The sequence below is a fragment of the Haliotis rubra genome, unplaced genomic scaffold (genome assembly GCF_003918875.1).
Source record: "Haliotis rubra isolate DU_JTF1 unplaced genomic scaffold, ASM391887v1 Scf16, whole genome shotgun sequence".
Classification (NCBI taxonomy): Eukaryota; Metazoa; Mollusca; class Gastropoda; order Lepetellida; family Haliotidae; genus Haliotis; species Haliotis rubra.
In genome coordinates, this window is record NW_025765558.1 from 915,022 (window position 1) to 936,169 (window position 21,148).

At 38.6% G+C, this 21,148-nt stretch overlaps 2 long non-coding RNA genes across 2 annotated transcripts; both read right to left on the reverse strand.

The window, feature by feature from the left end:
• Positions 1 to 3,565: 3,565 nt before the first annotated feature.
• On the reverse strand, positions 3,566 to 20,454 carry LOC124271364. The gene is made up of 3 exons (XR_006897022.1): positions 20,361 to 20,454; positions 3,746 to 3,799; positions 3,566 to 3,652 (listed from the first exon to the last, which is right to left on the reverse strand). It is a non-coding gene; the product is annotated as an uncharacterized LOC124271364 (long non-coding RNA).
• Positions 8,684 to 11,037, reverse strand: LOC124271363. The gene is made up of 2 exons (XR_006897021.1): positions 9,968 to 11,037; positions 8,684 to 9,788 (listed from the first exon to the last, which is right to left on the reverse strand). It is a non-coding gene; the product is annotated as an uncharacterized LOC124271363 (long non-coding RNA).
• Positions 20,455 to 21,148: the final 694 nt, after the last annotated feature.

A 21,148-nucleotide genomic window follows, 5' to 3' on the forward strand; every position in this document is an offset into this window, starting at 1 on the left:
TCAGATTCTCTACGGAGCATTCCCAGCTCCAGTGGTTTTAGTTCATCCGGGTCGTTACATTTGAACCCAGAAAGTGAGATTAGTGAGGAGACATATATTCATACGAGTGATCATGACGTGTCCATGTTGAGTATAGAGCGGGATGACATGCCTGCGGAACTTACACCAGAGACCAAAAACTTCAAGTCAAAGTCGACGTCTGACATTATGGCGCTAATGCAGGATCTGAAGACAAGTGACCAGGAAGGAGGGATTACATCTGTGGAACTACCTATGGTGGACAGCAGCAAGAAGAAGCTGTCACATGCTCAGATACTCAGGATGAAGAAAATGCACCTACTTCTTAACTCTAATGTTGAGGCATCGTAAGTATAATCATGTCTTTATTCCAACGTTGAGGCAATGTAAGTATAATTATATCTTAACTCACGATATGATTACACATACGATGTCTCATCTTCTAACTCCAACATTGAGGCATCGTAAGTGTGATCTTGTCTTACTCCCATGTCGATGCATCATAAATCTTATTAGTATGATTATATATTATTAGTTCTGGTATAGAGATCTTGAGTCATAAGTAATGTCACAAGTAATGTACTTCCTCATACATCGATGTTCAATATGTACAGATTCTTACCTCCTTTTGGCCCCTTTGCTCTTTTTCCAGTCATAATCTTTACTCGTAAGACCATTTGTAATTTTCAATCAAGTCTTTTCAACTCCAATCAGCTTCTTGCCTCCAGTGTATTTGTGTATTATTTATATATTATATATTCTTAACTGCCATATATTTATTTTGTATATTGTAAGTCCCATCATGGTATTCATTCTGCATTTGAGATGACTTAAGTCGAGTCCTAAGGCCTCCAAAGTTGAGACATTGTTAGAAACTCATGCTGTTACATGCAGTGTTAATCACATTACAGTTAAGTATATTGTTATATGATCATGCTCTCATCGTCACCCTGTTTGTTTTCAGGGAGGTATAGCAGTCCGAGGTAGACCCTGTACATAGACATATACATAGCCAGAAACATTGTACATATGTATATATATCCTGTATACAGAACTAGAGAAAGTGCTCAGTGTATAACATAGCATGTCGCACGTGGGACATGGTTATACGAGAAGGTGATACGCTTAAGGTCAAGGACACAGCAGTGGTACAAACAGTGGTACAAACAGCTGATGAATACTGCACACCACCAGTATCAGTACTGATGAATGATACTGGAAAGCCCAGTATTAAGTGAGAGTAACAAGCAATTCACTTCTCCACAGTCGCTATATCTCCTGTTGTATTAATAATCCGGAATTTATGAAATACCTGGGAGAAACCAGTGACAGCTGGAATGAATTCTGGATAATGCTGAAAATGGCTAGTGATTACTGGATTAAACCGGTATGAGCTGGAATGAATTCTGGATTATGCTGATAATAGCTAGAGTGGTTACTGGATTAAACCGGTATGAGCTGGAATGAATACTGGATTACACCTGTACTGGCTAGAATGAAAGCTATATTGTACTGGCAGTGGCAGGAATGTTGTGATTCCAGAATCCTTGAGAATATGATCTCAAGACATCTACACCAAAATGAACAGAGAGGGCAGATCTGAAGGGCATTACTCTGGTGCAAAGGATTGTTAATCCAGAAATGTGTTTTCAGGGAGACATTACAATCCTGATTAATTGGGTGCTCTGTACAGTGTACTGGGTCGCTAAAGTGCCACATTAGGAGCAGTTAGAACTGTGAATCAGAATTCAAGATGGATGCTTAGCTAACAGAGAAGTGACAGTGATTGTAAAGTGAAGCGGATTGACAGATTAAAATAGATTGCTTTTGTTCCTTGCCAGAAGATTGCCAGAATGGACTTCAAATTATGGAGTGTGATTACTTTATTTCGACAGCCTGTATAGTTTGGGCTCCATTGTTGGATGTGCCGTGACTGTTTTTCAGATGATACCTGGAATGAGAGGACAAGCCATACAAAAAGATTAATATTGTTTGAATAAGCACCTGATCAGTAGGATAATTGGTGTGTTGCCTTATGTAATAGACAGATGATGAGAGGCAGTACTTTATTAGGATATGAAGGTCCAGTTGCTTTAACAAATATATTTAACAAATGAGAATAATCAGATATATTATCTGCTGAAAGATTCCATTGGGTCTGAAAGGCAAAATGGCTGTGAAAATCAGTGACGACCCCAGATGTTTGGAAACTGGGTCTTGCTCTTGCTGGAACAAGTGTCACTCTCACAAATAGCTTAACTAGGTCTTGCGTACCCTAGTGGTTAAGGAGTGGCTCGTCACACAAAAGACCGGGTTTGATTCCCCACATTGGTACAATGTGTGAAGCCTATTTCTGGTGTTCTACGCTGTGATATTAAACTCACTCAGTTGTCTAATGCTGCAACACAGCGGAAAACTGCATTGTGAGGTCAGTCTGAAATAAAGCTGATTGCTATTGGTCTCCCATTTATCCCTATAGAGTACTGTCAGGACTCCTCTGCCTGGGTTAAAGCACAGCCAAACATTTCCATCAGAACACATCTGTGTATAGTGAACAGTTCGAGCAAACCACCCACGGCCCAGGCATCTGGGTACATGCAGCTGTTGTATGAATTGTATTCCATTGTTGTACTCCACGATACAAATGCCCTTTGGATCACCGCCTCCCGCTGTTCTTTGATGGAGGATGCTGCAACGATTGCCCTACCAGTGTTGCCTCGCCTCTATGAAGATGTGGCAAATACTATAGTCCAAGATATGGGAACAATTTTTTGTTCACCCAAGAGTCCATACATGTTAATTCTTGTTTCAGAGATAAAAAGAACTGAATGTTCCAAAAATCTGATGGTCCAATTTTACACTAGATGGCACTGTGGTCATGATGCAATACTTCTTATCAATATGTCAGTGTCATCTTTCTTTCTGATAATATCTCATTACAGACGTTTGCCATAAAACATCAAAAACATGATCAGTATTGACACTTTTTGTTCATTTCCCTTACTTCATATTAACTGAAATAAAAACACTTTGTACAGAATATATTTTCTGCAATAGAAATGTGCTGGAAATTCACAGAATCATTTTTCACCGTTCCGTTAAAAGTAATCACAAGGTTAGAACAAAACTAAAGATCACCTCATATTTTAAATGAATAGACAAGGGAGAAAACTCTTGTCATTTTGATCATCAGATTTTTTATCAAACAGTTTTGAAATATTTAGCTTTTGTCTTTGAACAAGCATTAACTTGTATGAACTTTTCTTAAGAATAAATTGCTCCCATTTCTTGGTTCCAATGTCCTCAATACACAACCCAGCCACTACAATGCAATGAAGCCCTGATCAAAACAACGACACAAGGATTTTCGTAGCTGTTCATGTTGTAACATCTGTTGGTTGTACATGTGGAATAGGACATCAACATTCTAACATTAGGACCACATTACATAGGACATATAGGGATGTATTAGACCAACTGATACATAGGACTAGGACATTACTTTGGACTAGGACATATAGGGACGTATTAGACCAGCCGGTACATAGGACTAGGACATATAGGGACGTATCAGACCAGCCGATACATAGGACTAGGACATATAGGGACGTATCAGACCAGCCGGTACATAGGACTAGGACATATAGGGACGTATTAGACCATACATAGGACTAGGACATATAGGGACGATAGGGACATACATCAGGACTAGGACATATCAGACCACCGATACATAGGACTAGGACATATAGGGACGTATTAGACCAGCCGATACATAGGACTAGGACATTAGACTAGGACATATAGACCAATAGGACTAGGACATATAGGGATTATCAGACCAGCCGATACATAGGATTAGGACATAGGATTAGGACCAGCCGATTAGGACATTACTTTGGACTAGGACATATAGGACATATTAGACCAGCAGATACATAGGACTAGGACATTACTTTGGACCAACCAATACATGTTAGAAGCAGTTGATGTTTAAACATATATTTTTGGGGGTGGTCTACATTGTGGTATATATTTTCAGGGGTCTAAATTGTGGTAAACTGTTAGAATGATATTTGTTAAATAAACCGACTTCTCTTCTACGATGTAGGTTCATGTGTAGCATCTGATGTGCTAATACTAGATAACATCCATTCTTATACTGCTGAAAATATTTGATAACAATTTAGTTTTACTTTCGATACTATGTTGTGAATGTGTCCGTGTAAAAGGAGCATAAAACCATTCTCACTCTGTTACCAAGGCATTGTGACTTTCAAGATGATCTTCCTTGGTTCACAGTACTAATACAGTTTAATGCCATTATGTTGTACTTTGATGTGTTCAATACAGTCGAAAATTGAAACTGGCACTGCATATTCCGTTTTTAGTCATTTTGAGACTGTTGAACTTTGGATAACTCGAATGATTTACATAGGTCCTTTCTTCTGTGACATACGATATTTGTTTGTATGTTTAGCGAGAAGGAATTTGTGTTGGTAGAAGTACTAGCTAATGTATACTACACACAAGAAGTTACAGAATACAAGATTCTTGGATATTACGATAGTTAACCTGCAATTCTAACTTTGGTAATATACTACCCATCAAAAGTTTAGACTCACTATATGTTATGTATATATATATACAATGTATATAGTTACACCAAAGATGAATTTCTCCACGAACTTGGGGGAAACCAACTCCAAACCAGATGAATTATGTATCAAATTGCTGAAAAGCATGTGCAAATATCGTGCATGTTAACAGCTGCATAATTGGTGTAATCTTTTGTTAACAAGTCACCAATTTTCACCGAGTTTCATCATTTATTGAAATCATGACAATAATCTTTTCAACGTTTTGAATATGTTCATATGTAAACCGTATGTAATATTTTTGCAAAATCTAGTTTAGAACAGTTGCCTGAAGTAAGTGGCTGCATTTACACTAGTATGTCTAAACTTTTGATGGGTAGTATATGAACAACTTCAGTAGTATACATTGTTGGTTTACACTTAGAGCCAGTGTGAAAAGCACCAAAGTCTGAGTATCGGATTTGTTAAAACATAACTGTTAAAATAATGGCTTTACTTTACATGTAAAATCTGTCTGAAGAAGTAACATGACTACAAGTTTCCACAGCATCTGTTTTAGATATATACCCAGTCTTGCCAATACTGATTTGTATTCAAATTCTAACTTAGAAATTCTGAGCTTGAGTTCTAAGTCTGCAGTATATACTACAAATCTTCGTTTTTTGAATGGATCATTGCATGGTCATTATTTTCATCATTGTCAAACCGAAAAAGCATTTTTAGAAATATACAAGGTGAAAGCAATATTTTTTTATATTTCATTGGCATATTCTGTGACATGAAGAAATGTTTTGTCATTATTGGGGTTTTGCGAGTAGGATAGTGTGAGCATCTCAGCCTGTTTCAAAAAGATTGTGCTATGATATCATAACTCCTTACAATAGGGTTGAAAGAGTAATAGCGGAGAGATTTTTTGAAACTGTGCCTGGAAGCCAAGGATATGCCGAGCAACCAATTATTGCAATATCAACATTAATAACTAAGTTTATATAGTATACATGTGATAATATTTTTATAGGCCACTTCCCAAAAAAATTGTACCATTTTTACTGCCATTAATTTATGGAGCATGGTAACTTGAAGAAAACTGAACCAAAAATATTGCCTGTTGATCTAGAACATAAATCAGTATTTGCAATATATTCATTGGTATATGCTTAATTAAGATAAAAATAACACTTACATTAGCATGTGAAAGTAAAATGATCCATAGAATCATCTCCGAGCTATTAAAATGATAATGTTTAGTGAAACATTGTCAGGGGTTATTCTGTGTTGTAAGCACTGGTGTTAGAAGTAACTCGTCAATCTGGTATTGTGTGGTCCGAGATGTGGTAGATGGTGTTCATGGTCTTGGGGATGTTGCAAGTTGTTGGCGTGTTGAGACTGAAACATTACTGTATTGTCCGCTGTCCCTACCATGAACCATGTGATATTCAAACCTCTGTATTTATATATATATAAATATATATACATATACTAGTATCCCAAGAAAAAATGTTAGTAAATAAAATATGAAATCTCAAAAGTTTCTTTGTCGTTGCTGAAGCTTTAACACCAGGATGCAAGGGGCATAACTCTTACCATAATGATGGAAGGGATGTAACTCTTAGCATGAGGATGCAAGGAATAGTTTTGAGCATTGAGGACACCAAAAGGATTCAGCAGACCCAAAATGTATACAACATATCTTCAGACAAGGGAGATAACTGACATTGCCACTTGTGTTACCCTGCCTGGCACTCAGCACTGAGGGCTTGTTTGCTTGTTAAACTCCACACTCAGCTGTCTGTAAATAATCGAGTCTGGACCAGACAATCCAGTGATCAACAGCATGATCAACGATCTATGTAATGGGGATATGATGACATGTGTCAACCAAGTCGGCGAGCCTGACCGTCTGATCGTGCCACATCTTGCCACAAGCATAGGATGCCAACTGAGATCTTCGGCACTGGGGGGCTAAAACAAGGATCATTTCCCAACAAGAAACACTGAACTGAAATGGTGCAATAATCTTGAATACAATACTGAAGCCCTCCAAAAGCTTGACATGCATATCTGGGGCTTGAATGTGTGTGTTAGAAATGTCCATTTAACACTGTTTAGTAAACATGTATTATCATCGGGTGATCTTATGGGTGAGTATTAGAACTGGAGTGCAGCCTTAAAGAACAAACAACACAACAAATACAAACAGAAGTGTGTATATAAAAATTATTATATTATAACAGACCCAGTAATTACAACAAAACTGTATCAAAAGTTGATAAACTTGTGATAATGCAGTCTGTATACTGTACCGATTTAAGAAGTCTTGGTAAGCTAACTGTTGTTCTGGACACACTGTAACCAAAAATATTCATAAATATTCCATATTCAATCTGATTACAAGGTACATTAAAGGTTAAATGCTGTCGAGATATTCCTCGCAAGTCCGACGCCTAACCTGATGAGCGGTGGCTGAGCGGGTTTGGTGCCTGACTCTAAGGATGTGGGTTTGAATCCCGGACAGGCATCAACCAACAGAAGTTCTAGAATCTACTTCACTAAGAAAGCGTAATCCCAAATATAACATGTTACTTATTATATTCTGAATTCCCTTGGGGTTATCACCTTGGAAATGAATCTGACCTTCAATATCACTTGCAAGTATTCCAAATGCACAAAACCTATACTATGATGTCCCTTGGTCTTGGTCAGTGTTAGAAGCAAAAAACAGTATATGCTATTCATTGAAAGTAATTCACAAAGACCTCCCACTGACATCGTAAGATCACCAAACACAAGTGTCTATATGATAACATGTTATTTCACCGAGTAGAATATTACTTTTGCCTGGAACTACTTTCTGCTCAAGGGCTGGACTGTAGTTTGGTTGTGTAATAAAATGCAGACTTACTCGATGTCTCGATCATTTATAAACAAGGATCAAAATATAATAAATGGAATATTTTATTAATGTTGTCAAATACTGCGTATTATCGCATGTGTCATGAGAGAATTAGACACATATATTTTCCAATGATGTCCCTCTGGTCATTTTCTATGATAGGTATTTCTAAATCAGGTTTGTCTGCATTTGACTGCCCTAGATCAATCAAGAAGTGCATATATTTTTATATGCACTATCCTTTTACCGAAATGTCTTTTCGCTTCAGACATTTTTATATCCATTACATAAAATGGATATATTCTACTCAGTGAAAATACCATTTTTACCAATATTTACAGTATTTCACCCTTAAGAATATAATAAATGTGTCTAATTCACTCATGATAGATGACATAATAATGCTATGACATCAAAATCACTTCTTCAGACAATTGAAACAATCACTTTGTGATCACTCCATCACAGAATTTTTACCAGGAATCAATAGCACTTGGAAGTAGAACTGTACAAAGATAGCACTTTTATACTTCATAAACACAGCAGTTTTCTTCACAATGGTAATTATGACAACAACTAAATTGTAATTCATATACAGTTAAAAAATTCACACAATGTTAAATTATATGTAGATATAGGTAAGTAAAGAGGTGATGTTCACTTCTGTACAGCAGCACATCTATCTAGATATTCACAACATAATCGAACGAGGTGTTCCTACAAATTTTCAGATCAATCTTCAGGTAAAAGTCTTCCTTCTGCTTTATATTTTTCTTTGGTCTTACAGAGATGCCAACCCCAAAGTGTTGCAAATAGTAGTTTCCAAGATCAAAATTAGTAGTTTGACCATAAAATTAGTAGTCATCTAAATACTTAAAATCATGATGGATTCTGAGAAAGATGATATGACACTTATCAAGAGTGAAGCTTTAATTTCACATGCCTCCAACAGCAGATTTCCAAATTATCAGCATTACATTTCTTCTTGTCTCTTTTTGGCGAAAATGTATGTTTTTGTCTATATATCCGAATTTTAATGAGTTTTCTTCAAATTTTGTAGAATTTCTAGTGCAGTCGTTATTAGTAGTCTGAGGCTAAAATTAAGTGAGCGACTACTGAATAAATCGTAGAGATTTGGCATCTCTGGTCTTATGTTTATTTAAAATATATTTTGTTTTGGTTGGTTGGTTTGTTGTATAACGCCACACTCAACAATACACCAGGGCCCGTTCCTCACAGCAATCGTAGGCTTCACGACAGTCGTAAGTCTATGTTAAAGTATGGGAGTTCACGATCATCGTAGCTCTCGATGACGCTTTGAGGAATGGGACCCAGCTATATGGCAGCTGTCTGTAAATAACTGAGTGTGGACCAGACAATCCAGTGATCAACAACATGTGCATTATTATATTTGTGAATACATATACACAAATTCTGAAGTTATGCATAGCCTATAATTACACCCTGAAGTGCCTTAAAATACAAAAGATCTTGTGGGCATGAAGGAGTTTTCGATCAAAACAAACATATTGACTGTTTTATGTACATTAACACTTATGCACCTGAAGAAATAACACATATCAGTTCAAACAATGAGGTATACACATACTGTATTCGCCACATTAGATAAAGAGAAAGTAGAGGGGCACTTAAAATTGTATGAACACTATGAGCAAGTTGAATTATTGCTGGAGACCAAGCAGTAGATTTGGTTTAGATGTTGCTAAAACCCAATAGTAAGAGACAGTATAAGAAAAGAAAGATTTATGGATGTCAACTTCTTTATTATGAATAACACGACGTTTCGGAGTGTATGCTTGCTCCGTCACCATTCACCTGATGACGGATAAAGCATACACTCAGAAACGTCGTGTTATTCATAATAAAGAAATTGACATCCATAAATCTTTCTTTTCTTCTGCATTCCACTTCTAGATGCCCTTCAAAGATTTAAGAGATAGAAGGAAGTTATATACTCCTATCCCAGTGTCTTCGGAGATGTAATGTACACAAACTAAAATGGACTAAGATTTACACGTTTGAACTTTGTAAAAGGGCTCTGAAGAGATTGCATACAGTGAGTAAGAATTTGCCTCACTTTTAGCAATATTACAGCAATATCGTGACGGGACACCAGAAATGGACTTGGCACATTGCATCCATGTGGGGAATCAAGCCCGGGTCTTCGGCTTGACAAGAAAAGCCTGATCCAGTTAGGTCTTAGACATATACGGTAGCAGATTTTGTGAAACCCACAAACAGGAATGATGCTGACATACCTAGACTGACTGACTGAGTTTGGGTTTTACGCCGCTTTTAGCAATATTCCAGCAACATCACGGCCGGGGGACACCAGAAATTGGCTTCACACAATGTACCCATGTGGGGATTCAAACCGGGGCTTCAGCGTGACGAGCCAACGCTTTAACCACTAGGCTACCCCACAGCCCCGACATACCTAGAAGCATGACTGGGTCTAACTGGGATTGGAATCTATGTTGAAAGTTTTTTTGCGTACCAAAGGGACATAACTCTGTAAAGAGACCTGCAGCGCCTGAGCCAAGTGAGCAATGTCAGTCATATATGCACTTCATTGTGAGAGCAAGGGTTACAAGCAGGGTGAATTTCACATTCAAACATTGACATATGTAACAGCTGCAATTGTGGATATAGATACTGCAAGCTCTCAGACCACTGGATGCCCCAAAACCATCTGTAGTCACACAGTCATTCTGACCATTCATTCGACAACTAGATACCAATGCCAAGTGTTGCAAGAGAAGTTGAGTGAGTTAGTTAGTTAGTTTTTACGCTTTTAGCAATATATACTATCACTGTACCCTATGTCTTAGTACCATACAAAAGATACTTTTGTATAGTGCTAAGTGAGTATGGTTTAATGCTGCTTTTAGCAATATTCCAGAAATATCATGCCAGCGGACACCAGAAATGGGCTTCACACATTTGTACCCATGTTGGGAATCAAACCCGGGTCTTCAGCGCGAAGAGAAAATGCTTCAACCACTAGGCTACCCCACTGCCCCTTTTGCCAGAGCCTATCCATGTAAGTGGTCTTGGGTCCATAAACCATCACAAACAAAGCTATAAAACATTAGGCCAAAGGTATATTTAAAACTGAATTAAATTAGATAAAACATGAACACAAGACAACATCTAGATTTGATACTGAAGCATCATCCAAAATACAATGCACCAAAACATAACATTTAATATCACTGGCCTCAAACTAAGATGGTTTCATTACATTAAAAAAATAAAAATACACCAACAAAAGCTGCTCCAGATAAGCTTTTTGCATAAAATATGCATAATAATTAACCATAACAATTAATTTTAGTTGTTTACATACAAATATGTAATAAACTTGTTTTACTTTTCATTCCATCCCATTTCAGTACCAAACATCCAGCCTCAATATTGTCTCCTGATAAAACATTACGACTTAGTGAGTGAGTTTAGTTTTACGCCTCTTTTAGCAATATTCCAGCAATATCACAGCAGTGGACACAAGAAATGGGCTTCACATTGTACCTATGCGGGAATCGAACCTGGGTCTTCATGAAGAGCAAGCGCTTTAACCACTAGGCTACCCCACCACCCATAACAACTTAAGTAATGAATGCACATACTTCACATTTGCTCCAGGCATACTCGGGAAAAGCTATTGATACTTATGGGTCAAATGTCAGGTCAGGTATCAGGTCAGATCAAATCAGATTACTTCAGGTCATGTCAAGTAGCACATTGATAGAGCAAGGGAAACAGGTTTTACTCGTGTTTTGTTTCCTGGAGTTAATTAAAGCAGCCTCAATGGGCAATTGAGCAACAAAACAATGAACTCATTATAAAACTCCTCTATTTCACCCATGGTGCAAAAGTTGAAGTTATCTCCATGGATATACAACTTATTTTTTCATACGGTTGCCTGATAACAGTGTTAACGCATTATAAGAAAGCTGTACGTCCATAGAATAATCTCCCCTGTTCTGTATACATACTTTTGAATGCCTAACTCAAACTTTGTAAATAATAAAGCCATGTCACAAAAACACACCACTCATGAATTCAATTCAATATTTATGATCACCGGAAGAGAATCTTCATTAATTTTTTTAAAAGGAGTATTTTTACTAGAATTACTGTAAACGTATTATATTTCGTGCAGGTTTTATTTTCGCGCTTTTCGCGCAAAACATTTTAGCGCGAAAATTTATACACCGCGAGTAACACTCTTCCGTGAGTAAACGGATTACTGTGTACTAGTATATCGCACAGATAGGGATTTCCTGTGAGTAAGCAATAAACGCCGCCTGACAGGTTAAGCCACTCTGTTTGTTTTCACTGCTATTAGTGGCGGCCAAAGAGACAGCTGGCAGTTCCGGCAATTACTGATTGCGCGAATAATTGACCGCGCGATATAGTCTAAACTGTCAATTCTGCGAAAATTGCACCACACGAAAATAAGTACGTTTACAGTAGTTCCCTAATTATGAAAGCGAGATATACAAAATAGCAGGTATCCAAGCCAGACAGGATGATAGTCAACACATTTGACAGAAATGTGGTCACTGTTAAATATAAATACTGTCAACATGATTAAAACATGTCCAAAGTATATTTTGTTCCTGTTTCACTGAATGTAATAAATAATTCTTCAGTTGCTGATAGGGCTACAAGGAAGACACTATGTGGCCAATATGATACGTATCATGAATATTGGGCAACGAATACGAATAATTATTCACGAATTCAATATTGTAGTTAAGTGATTGATGTACAATATGGAACGCCCATGTTGACAGTGTTAATTTGTCACAGCAATAACCAGTGATCTCATGACACTCAAATTTGGTATGTAATAGTTGGCAAACTAACATGACTTGCGCTACTGCAATGCTAGTACATGTTCCATTCTTGCATATCTCACTTTGGAAAAGGACATACGGGTTCAAGTAAAACATGCTCCCTTAAAAAAATCGTAAATATTCGTTAATATTCGGTTTTGGTGACCACAAATAATGAATTGAATTCATGAAGGGCTACGGTTCGATTCATCGAATATGCGAGTGAATCGTTACAGCCTTAGTTGCTGACTTGTTACTGTATTTGCTACCCAACATTCACGATATCTATCATATTCCCCTCGAACAGAGCGAGTTTAAGTTAGACAGAATCAGTAAATATACATAATCACTGAAAAATCATTAACTATACTTATTATGCTTTAACATATACACCAAATTGTTAATGTAAAAAAGCGGCGTAATCAAACAAATTTGGTTTTGTTTGAAAAATGGATACAAACCAACCCACCCTCCAAATCTGTAACAGGATACATGGATACACTCCCACCTCTCCTTCCGTCCCTGTTACAGGGCACATGGATACACTCCACCCCTTCCTCTGGTACATGTGGGGCACATATGGATACGTCCTCCAGGGGCACATGGATACCCTTTCCTTCCTCCCTGTAATGGGGCACATTGGATACACTCCCACCCCCTTTCCTCCCTCAGGATACATGGATACCTCCCTGTAACAGGGCACATGGATACACTCCCACCCCCTTCCTCTGTCCCTGTAACAGGATACATGGATACACTCCCACCTCCTTCCTCCGTCCCTGTAACAGGATACATGGATACACTCCCACCCCTTCCTCCGTCCATGTAACAGGATACATGGATACACTCCCACTTCCTTCCTCCGTCCCTGTAACAGGGCACATGGATACACTCCCCACCCCTTCCTCGTTCAAGTTACGAAACATCACTTCCAGGGCTTGTTGACTGACGTATTTGTGATGTGGTGTGCCAAAACATACTTGAAATTATTATTATGTGTAAACTATAATGAAGCGCTTAAAGACATTTTGACATACAGCACATTTATCCTATTTTGTAGCAGTTTCTATGGATGAGGAAAGTTATGCAATTGGAGAAATGCAGCGAAGCCCATCGTCAGTATGTTGTGACCCCTAGATTGGGTAAGATTGGATCTAGTTTGTGACTCACAACACAAGCATGTAGGGACCAGGTGGACAAAGAGAGGATGGAAGCCATTGTGACCAAGAGATTGAACCTTACGATGCAGTGGAAGCTCCTAATGATGAATGTGTGAAGGTGAGCTTCAGTAGGCTTCAATAATAATAATAATAATAAATGCAGATTTATAATGCGCTCCTTCCACACCCTGAGGCATGCTCAAAGCGCTACAGAATATTTGCACTGGAGTATTTACAGATGAAGTTATACATAATATACTGAGAAAAGGTGGGTTTTAAGTCTGGACTCTGGGAGAGAGTCTCAAAGCATGCAAGTTAGAGTAAAAGAAGGAATGATCCGGTGTCCAAAGGATTTCAGCTTGCAGGATGGGGATGACCAGTCGATTTAGTGTGTTTGAGCACAAGTTGCATCGCGAGGGGACATACGGATGTAGGAGTTCTAGACAGTAGGGAGGGAGCCAAACCATGGAGGCAACTTGTATGTCAGACAGAGGATCTTAAAGTCAATTCTGGCCCTAACTGGTAGCCAAAAGCAGTTCTTTCCAACACCCGATTGGTTTATGGGAAGCGTTTAGAAGTCTTGCAACTTGAATGGACATCAACAATGGATTAAAGACTGCTTAGGATTGCCCAGTTTTGTTTCACTACCTGAGTTGTTAAAATGATGTTTCAACAAAGATTTTAGAAACAAATATAAAATTAATCCTTTTGAGCATCTATTTTGGTTCTAGTGGTATCTTGTTTGGTTTCTTGTGTAAAAGAAACAAAATACATGATGGTATACATTTATCTGAAAAAAGATTTCAGGGCATTTGAAATGGATTTGTGGTCAATGTGTTCAGTTGACACAGCAACTGCCTATGTTTGATTCCCAACATTGTTTGATATAGAATCTGTATGTAATTTAGGGCTTTTAGTAGCCTCAGCTGTAAAATCTTTACCGAGGTTTGATTCCCCACATGGGGTACAATGGTGTGAACCCCAGGCGTTGTCCCCTGCCGTGATATTGCTGGCATATTACTAAAAGAGTGGCTTAAAAATCATACTCAAATAAATATTCTCAAAAAAGAAATGGGTAAGATATTTATTGAGATATTTGTAAACAATGAATATGTATGTTTCCAGTTGGTGCAGAGCTATAACTCCAACGTTTGACCTGCATCTCCAATGCCAGGCTTTAAGCGCATAGCACAGTCGAGCATTGTTGATGCACTCCAGCCCTCAAGATGAAGGAGGCTCAGGCTAGGGTCAGTACACATGGACTTAGCTCATACTGTAATGTTTCATGTGTAATATATTCCTTACACTACTACCTGTAGGTCAAGGAGTTATTGTCACTGTATGGTAGTCCAGTGGTTAAAGCGCTCACTTGTTATTCTGAAGGCCGGGTTCGATTGTCTCATGGGTACAATGTGTGTGAAGCCCATTTTTGGTGTCCCCTGCCTAGTTTTGCTGGAATATTTGCTCAAAAGTACTATTATTATGACATTTTCCCTGCATCATGGCATTGATGAAGAGAAGAAAATCATTGAAACTATAAAAAGGGTAGTTGGACAGCTTAATGTTTGCCATGACTGTGATTAAGACTGATGTAATCAACATATGACCTGTGCCCTTCAGATGGATCGTGGACTGTTTTCTGTTCACCCGATCTACTGTTAGTGTATAAGAGCTAACAAGCGGATGGACAAGTTCAAGATCACCAAGCAGCCCATGAGACTAGATCGCATTATTGTACAGGATCTGAAGGACAAAAGGTTTGAAAACAGAAATTATGAGAATAAATCTACTTTCTTGAAACTTTAAATGGATCAAATATTGAGTTTTTTATGAGTAACAGGGTTCAATCTTTTGTAACCTCTGAATTCAAAAGGTTTTAAACCTGTAAATTTGTACATAAGGGTTCTATAGTTCAGTTTCAGGAAATAATGCAGATTTTTTTAAGATTTCAATCATTCCTCATGATAATTTACAACCTGACTATCAAGGATTCTGCTAAAATATACAAATTGTTCTTGCTAACATAAAGGAAGGTATAAAGGAAACTGTAAGGGAGGGCATAAATCAGTGCGTTCATGTTTCTAAGGGTCAAGGTCATTGTTACAGGCAGTTTCCTGCTTATCTATCTGAATGAGTACCACACGCCCATCTCAGCCTTCACCTTCCATGGAGATCAGACAGGGGTCAAGGTCTGGTTGGACCACATCAAACGAGCTCAGGTCAGTACAGACAGATTACTCCATGGGGATAATAGGCGAGACTTCCAACAATCCTGGATATGGAGAGGTGGTCATTGAGTAAGGCCAAGCAAAAATGTCAGCGCGAAAAACCTGCTAGCGTTACTCCTTTTGATCCTGTGTTCAGACTCGCTGACTTGGTTGACACATGTCGTTGTATCCCAATTTCGTAGAATGATGCTCATGATTAAGATCACTGGATTGTCTGGTCCAGACAGACCACTGTAATATAGCTGGAATAGTTAGGCATTAAACAACAAACCAACCGACCCTTTTATCCCATCGATTATTGCAAAAGTTTAACTACTGCACATTGGATAACAAAATTTGCAGGTTCAACCTTATTCATTTGTGTAAATTAGGAAGGCAAAGTATTATTTTTGTTCAATATCTGAAACTGATGCTGATAATTGTGTTTTTCAGGAAAAGTATTCTTGAGACACTTATGAAAGGATCAGCAGGTCTGCTGTATCCAAAGGTCGGGCCAGGTCAAAGAGGAGGTCAGTTACACACCTCTCAGCCCTCTCCCAAAACCTGATCTCATCTCACAGGCCTTTGCTGCAGTATAGAAGTCTGCGGGAGGGCAAATTTGTCTAACCCTCACCACACAAAAACTATGCATCACCATCATCGCCAAAGAAGCTAAAGCGGTATCTCACCACCGCGTCAGCTTACAGGGCGTCGGAAGGGCAGGAGTCTCTGGAGTACGATTGTTAACACACACTAGTCCAAAGTCAAGCGAGGTTAGCTTACGTCCTCCTCCCCCCAGACACACATGCGCCAGTCACAAAGAAGAAGCACAGGCGGTGTCGTCTTGTCTCTCCGTGCCCAACATCATGGATGGGCACCAAGACCTACACTTCTCCTCACTTAACTCTCTCTCGCGGCGGGGCCTATTCAAATCTCGGCTTGATCTTAAGGAAGAAGACAGCAAAGAGAAGCGGAATGCCTGGGCGAAGGCTCTTGTGAAGCGAAACGCATTACCACCGGTAGATTCTGTTCAGGAGCTTCAGAAGAACAAAGATGGATAATAGTATACATAAAAGACTTTCCCTGGAACTTAGAATTGAGGAAGGAACTAGGGTGTAAAGACTTGCGTCTGGAAGAAGCGGATCCTTCGCGATCAGCTCCACCGTCAGATTCTACGGAGCATTCCCAGCTCCAGTGGTTTTAGTTCATCCGAGATTCGTTACGCTTGAACCCGGAGAGAAGTGAGATCCAGTGAGGGAGACATATATTCATACGAAAGTGATCATGGCGTGTCCATGTGTTGAGTATAGAGCGGGGATGACATGCCTGCGGAACTTACACCAGAGACCAAAAACTTCAAGTCAAAAGTCGGCGTCTGACATTATGGCTAATGCAGGATCTGAAGACAAAGTGACCAGGAAGGAGGGATTACATCTGTGGGAACTACCTATGGTGGACAGCAGCAAAGAAGAAGCTGTCACATGCTCAGATACTCAGGATGAAGAAAATGCACCTACTTCTTAACTCTAATGTTGAGGCATCGTAAGTATAATCATGTCTTTATTCCAACGTTGAGGCATCGTAAGTATAATTATATCTTAACTCACGATATGATTACACATACGATGTCTCATCTTCTAACTCCAACATTGAGGCATCGTAAGTGTGATTTTGTCTTACTCCCATGTCGATGCATCATAAATCTTTTTAGTATGATTATATATTATTAGTTCTGGTATCAATGTTCAATATGTACAGATTCTTACCTCCTTTTGGTCCCTTTGCTCTTTTTCCAGTCATAATCTTTACTCGTAAGACCATTTTGTAATTTTCAATCAAGTCTTTTCAACTCCAATCAGTTTCTTGCCTCCAATGTATTTGTGTATTATTTATATATTATATATTCTTAACTGCCATATATTTATGCTGTATATTGTAAGTCCAATCATGGTATTCATTCTGCATTTGAGATGACTCAAGTCGAGTTCTAAGGCCTCCAAAGTTGAGACTGTGTTAGAAACTCATCCTTTTACATCCAGTGTTAATCACAGTACAGTTACGTATATTGTTATATGATCATGCTCTCATTGTCACCCTGTTTGTTTTCAGGGAGGTATAGCAGTCCGAGGTAGACCTTGTACATAGACATATACATAGCCAGAAACATTGTACATATGTATATATATCCTGTATACAGAACTAGAGAAAGTGCTCAGTGTATAACATAGCATGTCATACGATGAGGGACATGGTTATCACAATGGCCGAGAAGGTGATCGCTAAGGTCAAGGACACAGCAGTGAAGTAAAACAGTGGTACAAACAGCTGACGAATACTGCACACCACCAGTATCAGTACTGATGAATGATACTGGAAAGCCCAGTAAGTGAGAGTAACGAGCTATTCACTTCTCCACAGTGGTTATATCTCCTGTTGTATTAATAATCCGGAATTTATGAAATACCTGGGAGAAACCATGACAACTGGAATGAATTCTGGATAATGCTGAAAATGGCTAGTGATTACTGGATTAAACCGGTATGAGCTGGAATGAATTCTGGATTATGCTGATAATAGCTAGAGTGGTTACTGGATTAAAGCCGGTATGAGCTGGAATGAATACTGGATTACACCTGTACTGGCTAGAATAGAAAGCTATATGGGACTGGCAGTGGCAGGAATGTTGTGATTCCAGAATCCTTGGGAATATGATCTCAAGACATCTACACCAAAATGAACAGAGAGGGGCCAGATCTGAAGGGCATTACTCTGGTGCAAAGGATTGTTAATCCAGAAATGTGTTTTCAGGGAGACATTACAATCCTGATTAATTGGGTGCTCTGTACAGTGTACTGGGTCGCTAAAGTGCCACATTAGGAGCAGTTAGAACTCATAGCTGTGAATCAGAATTCAAGATGGATGCTTAGCTAACAGAGAAGTGACAGTGATTGTAAAGTGAAGCGGATTGACAGATTAAAATAGATTGCCAGAATGGACATCAAATTATGGAGTGTGATTACTTTATTTCGACAGCGTGTATAGTTTGGGCTCCATTGTTGGATGTGCCGTGACTGTTTTTCAGATGATACCTGGAATGAGAGGACAAGCCATACAAAAAGATTAATATTGTTTGAATAAGCACCTGATAAGAAGGATAATTGGTGTGTTGCCTTATGTAATAGACAGATAATGAGAGGCAGTACTTTATTAGGATATGAAGGTCCAGTTGCTTTAACAAATATATTTAACAAATGAGAATAATCAGATATATTATCAACTGAAAGATTCCATTGGGTCTGAAAGGCAAAATGGCTGTGAAAATCAGTGACGACACCAGATGTTTGGAAACTGGGTCTTGCTCTTGCTGGAGCAAGCATCACTCTCACAAATAGCTTAACTAGGTCTTGGGTACCCTAGTGGTTAAGGAGTGTCTCGTCACACAAAAGACCAGGTTTGATTCCCCACATTGGTACAATGTGTGAAGCCTATTTCTGGTGTTCTACGCTGTGATATTGATGGAATATTGCAAAAAGCGGCTTAAAAACTAAACTCACTCAGTTGTCTAATGCTGCAACACAGCAATGTGAGGTCAGTCTGAAATAAAGCTGATTGCCATTGGCCTCCCATTTATCCCTATAGAGTACTGTCAGAACACCTTTGCCTGGGTTAAAGCACAGCCTAACATTTCCATAAGAACACATCTTTGTATAGTGAACAGTTTGTGCAAACCACCCACTGCCCAGGCATCTGTGTACATCTCAAGGTACATGCAGCTGTTGTATGAATTGTATTCCATTGTACTCCACGATACAAATGCCCTTTGGATCACCGCCTCCTGCTGTTCTTTGATGGAGGATGCTGCAACGATTGCCCTACCAGTGTTGCCTCGCCTCTATGAAGATGTGGCAAATACTATAGTCCAAGATATGGGAACAATTTTTTGTTCACCCAAGAGTCCATACATGTTAATTCTTGTTTCAGAGATAAAAAGAACTGAATTTTCCAAAAATCTGGTGGTCCAATTTTACATTAGATGGCACTGTGGTCATGATGCAATACTTCTTATAAATATGTGAATGTCATCTTTTTTTCTGATAATATCTCTGACAATACATATGTTTGCCATAAAACATCAAAAACATGATCAGTATTGACACTTTTTGTTCATTTCCCTTACTTCATATTAACTGAAATAAAAACACTTTGTACAGAATATATTTTCTGCAATAGAAATGTGCTGGAAATTCACAGAATCATTTTTCACCTTTCCGTTAATAGTAATCACAAGGTTAGAACAAAACTAATGATCACCTAATATTTTGAATGAATAGACAAGGGAGAAAACTCTTGTCATTTTGATCATCAGATTTTTTATCAGTTTTGAAATATTTAGCTTTTGTCTTTGAACAAGCATTAACTTGTACGAACTTTCTTAAGAATAAATTGCTCCCATTTCTTGGATCCAATGTCCTCAATACACAACCCAGCCACTACAATGCAATGAAGCCCTGATCAAAACAAACGACACAAGGAGTTTTAAGTAGCTGTTCATGTTGTAACATCTGTTGGTTGTACATGTGGAATAGGACATCAACATTCTAACATTAGGACCACATTACATAGGACATATAGGGATGTATTAGACCAACCCGATACATAGGACTAGGACATTACTTTGGACTAGGACATATAGGGGCGATATTAGACCAGCCGGTACATAGGACTAGGACATATAGGGACGTATCAGACCAGCCGATACATAGGACTAGGACATATAGGGACATTATCAGACCAGCCGGTACATAGGACTAGGACATATAGGGACGTATCAGACCAGCCGATACATAGGACTAGGACATATAGGGACGTATTAGACCAGCCGGTACATAGGACTAGGACATATAGGGATGTATCAGACCAGCCGGTACATAGGACTAGGACATATAAGGACGTATCAGACCAGCCGGTACATAGGACTAGGACATATAGGGACGTATTAGACCAGCCGGTACATAGGACTAGGACATATAGGGACGTATCAGACCAGCCGATTAATAGGATTAGGACATTACTTTGGACTAGGACATATAGGGACGTATTAGACCAGCTGATACATATGACTAGGACATTACTTTGGACTAGGACATATAGGGACGTATTAGACCAGCAGATACATAGGACTAGGACATTACTTTGGACCAACCAATACAAGTCTTAAGTTGATGTTTAAACATATATTTTAGGGGGGTCTACATTGTGGTATCCTTTTTCAGAGGATGTCATATTGGGAAATAATGTACAAAACTGTACAATAGAATGATATTTGTTAAATAAACCGACTTCTCTTCTACGATGTAGGTTCATGTGTAGCATCTGATGTGTTAATACTAGATAACATCCATTCTTA